General features: G+C 45.6%; 1 pseudogene; it reads left to right on the top strand.

Moving 5' to 3' along the window:
* The first annotated feature begins 7126 nt into the window (after positions 1–7126).
* LOC148482012 (U6 spliceosomal RNA) lies at positions 7127–7216 on the top strand (annotated as a pseudogene).
* The last annotated feature ends 1782 nt before the right edge of the window (positions 7217–8998 follow it).

Genomic DNA, 8998 nt, shown 5'->3' with positions numbered 1-8998 from the left:
TTGGTGTATTTAAATTGTAAAGTATTTGTGAAAAAAAAAATATAGGGACAATTGTTTGGGAAGTAAAAGTTTTTTGGGATTGGTATCTTTCTAAATATCAAAATCACAAACAAAAAGTAACAAAAAAAAAATATATGCTAATTAACGCATCCACTTTGCAATTACACAATGCAAAGAGTAACACCTGCTACTCTATTTTTTGACTGCATACATCGGCAGCTGAAAGAACCATCGCCTGCTCACGCAGTGCTTGTGGAAGACCCTGGGCTCCCGCAAGCACTGCGAGTACTTCCATCGAAATAGATGCGAACTGACGTGTACAGTGACGCTGACTTTTAATTATGGATGCCCTTAAAACTCAGTTTTGATGGTCAGACATGCCTGCGTTCTCTCCACCACTCCCCCGTTCACAAGCACTGTCCCCTGTTACCACCCACAAACGTCACTATCTGTCACTCAAAGTAGCAGGAAGTCTGTGTTCTACGAGTGCACGATTTCCCAATACCTGAAAATGGCTTGTGCACGCGCACTGCGAATTATGCTCACTGAGTAACAATTGCCCGGCAGCGAGTGACCGGCTCTGAATCAGGTCCTTAATCCCAAAAACACTTGCACTGCATTTCAGCCCTGCCACAAAAGGACCAGCTGATGACATGTCAGTGATTCAATCGTTAACACAGGTGAGAGTGTTGACTAGGACAAGGCTGGAGATCATTCTGTCATGCTGTTTGAGTTAGAATAACAGACTGGAAGCTTTAAAAGGCGTGTGGAGCTTGAAATCATTGTTCTTCCTCTGTTAACCATGGTTACCTGCAAGGAAACAAGTGCAGTTCTCATTGCTTTGCACAAATAGTGCTTCACAGGCAAGGATATTGTTGCTTGTAAGATTGCACCTAAATCAACCATTTATCGGATCATCAAGAACTTCAAGGAGAGAGGTTCAATAGTTGTGAAGAAGGCTTCAGGATGCCCAAGAATGTCCAGCAAGTGCTAGGACAGTCTCCTAAAGTTGATTCAACTGCGGGATCGGGGCACAACTAGTGCAGAGCTTGCTCAGGAATGGCAGCGGGCAGGTGTGAGTGCATCTTCACGCACAGTGAGGCGAAGACTTTTGGAGGATGGCCTGGTGTCAAGAAGAGCAGTAAAGAAGCCACTTGTCTCCAGGAAAAACATCAGGGACAGACTGATATTCTGCAAAAGGTACAGCTGAGGACTGGGGTAAAGTTATTTTCTCTGATGAATCCCCCTTCAGATTGGGGCATCTGGAAAAACGCTTGTCTGGAGAAGGAAAGATGAGCACTACCATCGGTCCTGTGTCATGCCAAAAAGCATCCTGAGACCATTCATGTGTGGGGTTAGGCTCACTCACAATTTTGCCTAAGAACACAATCATGAATAAAGAATGGTACCAAAACATCCTCCAAGTGCAATTTCTCCCAACTATTCAAGAACAGTTTGGTGATGAACAATGCCTTTTAAAGCATGATGGAGCACCTTGTCATAAGGCAAAAGTAATAACTAAGTGGCTCGGGGAGCAAAACATCAAGATTTTGTGTCCATGACCAGGAAACTCCCCAGACCTTAATCCCATTGAGAACTTGTGGTCAATCCTCAAGAGGCGGGTGGACAAACAAAAACCCACAAGTTCTGACAAACTCCAAGCATTGATTAGGCAAGAATGGGCGGCCATCAGTCAGTATGTGGCCCAGAAGTTGATTGACAGCATGCCAGGGCGGATTGCAGAGGTCTTGAAAAAGAACGGTCAACACTGCAAATATTGAGACTCTGCATAAACTTAATGTAATTGTCAATAAAAACCTTTGACACTTATGAAATGCTTGTAATTTTACTTCAGTATACCATAGTAACATCTGACAAAAAGGTCCAATACACTGAAGCAGCAAACTTTGTGAAAACCAATACTTGTGTCACTCTCCAAACTTGGCTGTAGCTGCAACTATCACGCCTGCAAGAAATGTTGTGTGTTAGGTTTTCTGGGTTTGTGTTTTTACTGTTTGAAGCATTTCTCTTGTTTGTTATAGAAGATTTGTGTTTACATAACACACATTCATGTAATTGTATTACTGGTATGTCCTTATCTCTCCTGAAAGGAGGACTGATCCACCTGTACAAATGTATTGAAACTTTGTGTGTTTTCCCCAGTCTTTGTCACGGCTGTGTGGCAATAATGTATTTTACCTCCCTGATTTTTGTAAGTGGTTATGAATTTGGGGCCTGACTCAGATATGGACACCATGCTGATATTTACGCAGTTAAGAGATGATCGGTCGCACTGCGCACATGCCAAGATACCTTAGCGATGCCGCTCGCAGTGGAGATTTCTTACAAAGTGAATGACATGCAGGAACCATTTGGGCGATTACAGGGAGTGGAGGCAAAAATGCAGGTGTGTTGCGGTAATTTTTGTCCCGTGTCGTGGCATACTTCTGCATAAGCGGAAAACTGGGTGCCAGTGTCTCAGTTCCTGCAGCCATCCTGCGCGACCATAGGGTTACTCAGATGGTTGGTTATCGAAGGATCAGTGATTGCCGCTGCGTTTTTGTACACACTTGCTTGAATCTGCAAAACCGCCAGTGGGTGTGTCTATACATTACCAGGTGGCTGCAGTGTTGGCATATTGCACAGCAGCTGCATAAGGGATTGCAGCTGCGATTGCATTAGTGTACATATCTGAATCTGATCCTCAATATATTGTCTGGATGTTCTATTTTGATTTGCACAGTGTTCTTTGTAATTAAACTGTTTTTGTATAACTGAGTGATTCCATTTTTCATAGCTGTGTTTTATTCTGTTAATCCATTCTGCTGTACTAGGTATGGGATGCCAGATACTTTCTCTTTCATCTGCTGTACATTTTGACTAACCGTCAAAGGCTCTCACATGGTCTCTGTATGCAATAGATCACCATCTTCTATTAAAAGTATAAGATGAGACTTGACCGCTGTCAAGGCAGTGATAAATAGTCATTTCTCCTTCATCCACTAGGGGACACTGGAGTTCAAGACAGTGGGGTATAGACGGTGGTAGAGTAGAGCCTGGCACTTTAAATAATTTAGAAGTGTGACTGGCTCCTCCCCCTCTATGCCCCATCAGCCCCAGTTTTAAGAATGTGCCCGAGAGAACTGGTCACATAGGGCTGAGCTCCAGCCCACACTTAGTAATTTTATCTTATTTTCACTTTATTTTATTTTATAGCTTTCACAAAGCATTGAGGACAGGCTGGCAGAGTACTGCGTCTGTCAGCCTGCTACATGGAGGCATCAGGAGACCCGCCACCACTAATAAAGAGTGCGTGGCGGAGTCCCAGGCACCCTGGCAGTAGCTCAGGGCGGGACACTCCACAGCTTAATATAGAAGCTGTGTCCGTGCTTCCATATGCCTAGCCGCAGCCCTGATGCCAGCAGTGGTAAGTATAAGCTCTTCCCCTGACTAGCGGGGGACTGAGATAGATCTGCGGCCCCTCCTCCCCCATATAGCTGAATGAGCTCAGCAAACTACCAACCTGGGTCCTTATTTTAGAAAGTCCCCGGTTCTATGCCCGGCATAAAAAATTTTTTTGTTTATGCCAGAGTTAACAAGGGGGGCGGAGCCACCGCGCATAGAGTCGCGCGTCCCAGTCAAAATCTCCCTCATGACTGTAATAGCATCCCTGCACTCTCCCTGCAGGGACACCACTATCCTGCATCTGTGACAGCGCGGTGCTTTGCCGCGGCTGTCATTTACAGAGCCAACTCTCTCTGCAACAGAGGCGGTCTGGTGCTGCAACCGCGCCTCCCGCACTACCTTCTCCCCGAACTAGAGACAATTCCCGGTCAGTATACCGGAGTGAACGGGGGCCAAGCTTATTAGGGCGCGTCACGCATTCTAGCGGCGCCATCTGTAGGCGGGCTCTCCCTCTTCTGTGCGCTTCACTATAAAGCATAGCGCTGCTGCTATATAACGCTCTCCGGTTCCAGTGTAGAGCGCCTAGCAGCGGCGTTCTCAAGGAGGCGCCGGCTGCAGGTTAGGCGGCCTGCCGAAGTTGGGCCCGCTGTATAGAGGCACGGGGTGCGGCCCTTGTTGCGGCTCCTTACAGAGCAACTAAATGTATGGACCCTAAGAGTCAACAGCTTGCGCCAGGGGACTCCGTCCTCGGCGATGTAGGGGCGGGGCTTAGTCCATTGCTTCGCCCGGTAGTGCGCAGTTTAATTCTCCACAGTCTCCCCTTGGGCTGCGCACTTCATGAGATCTCTCAGTAAGGAGAGTTATATATCAACCTTCCTCTTAAGGGCAGTATATCACCTGCGTAAATGCAGTTTAGTGCAGGGCGAATACAGTGTGGACTGTGCCTGCTAGAGCAGCGAGAGGTCTGAGCCCCTGAAGTGACTGCACCGTGGGAAGTTTAGTTATAGGTGGTTGCGCATGCTAGGAATAACTCAGCTTAGAATACGCTGTGCTGTATAAGAAACTGTTACTACACCACCCTTAATAGGCCTGGTCAGTACGTGGAATATCTGGGCAGCTGCAGAAGCTAGATAGAACCTAGTTTGGTAAATGCTGAGATAGATTATGCTGATGCATACTGAGCGCAGTGTAGTAGTCTTCCTGCTTACTGAGTTACGCAGCGACAAGGTCCATATAGAACTTGACTCATCTCGGTAGTTCCTATATGGTGGTCAGATTCCACAATGATCTTGTAGAGGGGAGAGCACTGCAAAACAGTCGGCCCCACAACTATCCTAACTGCTGCCCTACGTCATTGTGATGTTACTGTGTAGAGGCTAGTTATGTCTATTTTAAAATTGTCTAGCAACATGGCTGCACTGTTTGATTAAGTATTAATCAGTACTCATATTGAGGAGCAGCACCTCTACATATCATGGGACCTGTCACCACTATTATAGAGTGGTTGTCCGGGCCCCTGACACTAGCTCAGGGAGGAACATGCCGAAGTCACAGAGCCTGTGTTCATGTCACTTGCCCTCCGCATGGTCTGCCAATTGATCTAAGTCAGTGCAATGAAAATTACTGCAGTATACTTGATGTATACAGGCCCATCTGACACAAAGGTCGTCTCCTTGATCCCACTTTAAAAAAGCGGGTTCAACTGGAGCTCAAATGGCTCACTCGAAAAGGCGAGTACTCTAGTGACAGAACGGTCCCAGGATCGAAACCAGTCTGGGACATCACGCTGTTAAAATATCCAGGCCCATACGCCGTAGCAGAATGACGGCCACACGCGACACATGAGCAGTTTCCCCTGCGTGGAGGTAAGCCACATGTATATATATATATTTGTATTTTATACATAAACCCTACCTTAGAACATATACATATGTCTGGAGTGAATTTTGTCCTGGGCTCAACCAAGGTCTTTGCTCAGTTCCTTCCTTGGCTCTTACTGTTGCTCATGTAAAATATGTTTGGGTACGTGGAGCCTACGGCCACACCACCCTGAACACGCCCGATTTCGTCTGATCTTGGAAGCTAAGCAGGGTCAGACCTGGTTAATACTTGGTGTGTGTATGTGCGTGTGTGTATGTGTATATATATATATATATATTTATATATATATATTGTATATGTAGTTACGTATCGCTTCTTATCCTTACTGTAAGGGCAGAGGAGGATCTGTTATCCGTTTTGTCTCATACCTACATATTTTAAAAGAAGCATCCTGCGATTGGAGGCTGGACTCTCCTGATGCGGTTGTTTGGTATGATAACTCCGCTTTACATGGGTGTGTGTGTATGTGTAAGTATGTATGTATATGTGTGTATTTGTGTGTATGTGTGTATGTGTGTATATATATATATATATATATATATATGTGCTAGGAATTGTGTAGGTGTGTCTGTACTTCCACAATCCTTAGGTTTGCCTATAAGTCCATGGATGGGAAGCCGGCTGGGATTACCAGAAGCTGTAGGCGATATCCATATATAATGTCCACACATGTATATAATGGAGCAAACTTGTGGGACTCTAAGAATGCAGGAGATATGCTGTATATATCTATGTATGCTAGTCTCCTGGTGCAGGAGTCTGACAAAGCTTCCTCGGTTGGTACTAACTCTTCCTTTCAAAGAGATTGCCTTTTCATGCAACTATGTTTGTCAGGGTGTGCGGGTGTATATGTAAAATATATATTCACATTCCTTGTATGAATATTTCCTAATAACGGGAAAACCTGTTTTAACCCTAACTGGGGGTATCACTATAGCCTAATCCACACTATGTCTATGTACAGGTACCTTCTCAGTATAGGTTCCAGTACTCAATATTATCTCAATAAAATGAGGCTATAAGTGGCCCTAGGTTCACTTCCTATCAGTACATAGAGATCCAGGTTCTATACCATCCTCGGGACCTAATTGTTTAAATGACAACAGACTGCAGTTACTGCTCCTGTACCTAAAGACCTAGGGCCACCCGCCGAAAAGGCAGGGTCAGGCCTGGCTTGATTAGATTGGTGGGTATCAGGTAAATCCTTGGCCCTGGGGTTCAATTTTGAATCCCTCTCGTTGTGAACACTATAACTTTCAGGGGTCACTGGTGGGGATCCATCATCAAATGCTTCATATTCTGTGTGTATCTTGACCTGTTGAAGGTCTTACCTAAATCTGCCTGTTAACTGATACGCACTTCACCATTATAAGTATGAATGTACTGATACACTAGCAGACTGTATTTGGAGTATATGTAATCCCTACTGTTACATGCTCAGGTATAGACTCCTGTTGTACAACTTTCTTGTCTCCTCTAACAATTTGCTAGTTTTCTACAGTATTTTCCCAGACAACATCGCCAGACTGAAGTCTGTGCTGTAGAGCATTCGTTCTTAGCCCACTGAACTACTCTCTATACCTGACGTGACGGGTTACTGTGAGATGGAAAAGGGTTAGTGACATTCTACACTCTCATCTAGAGGGCTTCTGGTTGCTCACAGGTAAGCGGTACCTCACTAATGCCTTGGAAGATGCTCCTCTTTTATGCAACCTGACATTACAAGTCTCCCTTCCACACCCTAGCTGCCATCCTAGCAGCCATCCGCTCTCGTAATCAGTTGGGTCTACTACACTTTAGAGCTTTCCTGGCGTGTGGGTGCATAGTTCCAACATTGAGAGTGCTCGCTTCTGCAGCACATATACTAAAAATTGAAACGATACCCCTGTGCAAGGATGACACGCAGATTCGGGAAGCATTCCATATTTAATTATCACTTTCTTCTACTAGACTGTTGGAGTTATAAAGGACTGTAGCGCATCTATGGGCTACGGTACATCTTTACATTAAAGTGTGACAGTCATTATGTTCTGCGCAGGGAGCCTGATTCCTGTTCAGTATCTGGATATTTTCATCACACTGACAGGTTCCTGATGTGTACCTTTATGGTTGTCCTAGCCTTGCAGTATAGGTTGCTTCTCTATATTGGTAGCTCTCCTTGGGTGGCTGTTGCATCCGTGCTCTTTAACTGCCAGGGTATCCGGGTTGTTTTCATACTATATTCGGACCAGCAGTTTGTACTGACTACGCACTTCCGTCATGATGGACGTGTCTGTTGTTTGGGGTTGTTGCTATGGTTTTCTTTTCAGGCCAGCACAGGGTGTGTGCTGTAAAGTCCCCGCCTGGGGCGCCCAATACACTAGTTTGAGACCTGCCCCAAGCAGTAGTGACGACTCTATAGGTAGGCAACTGATGAGCTGCCTGACACTCTGCCAGTAGTCTGGTATGGGGAATTATAGCTGCAGGGTTTCAGTTGCTGTTTGATCCCTCTGTTTCAGAGTGGTTGTACTGCGGTCTGACCCTCTGAAAGGAATTGTGGTTTCAATTCTTTCACAGCCGCCTCTGCATCATACCCAGCGGGATCTCTATGGTTTTACCCTTCCGCTGGTTGTCAACCTTGTAGTAGTTGGGCCTCGGCGATTGTTCGGTCTTGACTTTTGCCTCGTTGTATACTCCTTATTAGGAGTCTGTGGATAGGATCAGCTCTGTATCTGTAGATTGGTATTATATATGTATATCTATATAAACTCTGTCCAGCGCTGCTGGGTTGCTGCTGTCAGCTTCCTATGTTCGACTCTGGTTTGGCCTGGGTCTGTTTTCAGCTGAGCTTACTCTAGTCGTTATTACATTCAAATTACACTAAGTTGTAGAATTCTTTCGCTGTTTAGCAGGGAGTTCTGATTGTCTCCTCTGCTCTGCGACACTTGATCCTCAGCTCTTGCCTTTCCATTGGGCCTACGGTTCTTGGCGCTCCTGGTTTTCGAGTTTGCCAAAGGGTCGGCGAGTTCTCCGCGCTTCCCACCCGGGAGGTTGGCTTTGGGACGTCCCCACTGTCTTGAACTCCAGTGTCCCCTAGTGGATGAAGGAGAAATCAGGATTTTGGTACTTACCGATAAATCCCTTTCTCCGATCCCACAGGGGACACTGGACGCCCGCCCAGCGCTGCGTACCTGCCGTGTTGTTTGGTTCCTTATATGGTTGTGTGACTGCATGTGTTCCCTGCAGTGAGTTCCTCTGTTCTCCTTCAGTCGGTATTGTTCCGTTCTGTGGTCCTCTCCTTCTCATTTTCCTATTGTCCTCCGTCTCCTCTCGGGCTCAGTTCTTAAACTGGGGCTCATGGGGCATAGAGGGGGAGGAGCCAGTCACACTTCTAAATTATTTAAAGTGCCAGGCTCTACTCTACCACCGTCTATACCCCACTGTCTTGAACTCCAGTGTCCCCTGTGGAATCGGAGAAAGGGATTTATCGGTAAGTACCAAAATCCTGATTTTACTGGGAGAGAAAAATAAATTTAAGCGTTGCATCAGCCTGCAAAGGAGGGAGGTGCTCCCTAAATGTGCCATCTCCATCTATCCATTATATTACATCTGTCCTGGTAAATTAAATCTATTTTGCTATAAACAGTATTTTATAAAAAACAGTATTTTATGGCAGAAAAGTTTAGACTGATCAGATTACTCTGCCCATTATATTGAGTGTGTACACAGTGTT

This window comes from Taudactylus pleione, unplaced genomic scaffold (assembly GCF_031769625.1).
Source record: "Taudactylus pleione unplaced genomic scaffold, aTauple2 ptg000556l, whole genome shotgun sequence".
Classification (NCBI taxonomy): domain Eukaryota; kingdom Metazoa; phylum Chordata; class Amphibia; order Anura; family Myobatrachidae; genus Taudactylus; species Taudactylus pleione.
This window is presented reverse-complemented; position numbering and strand designations above follow the sequence as displayed.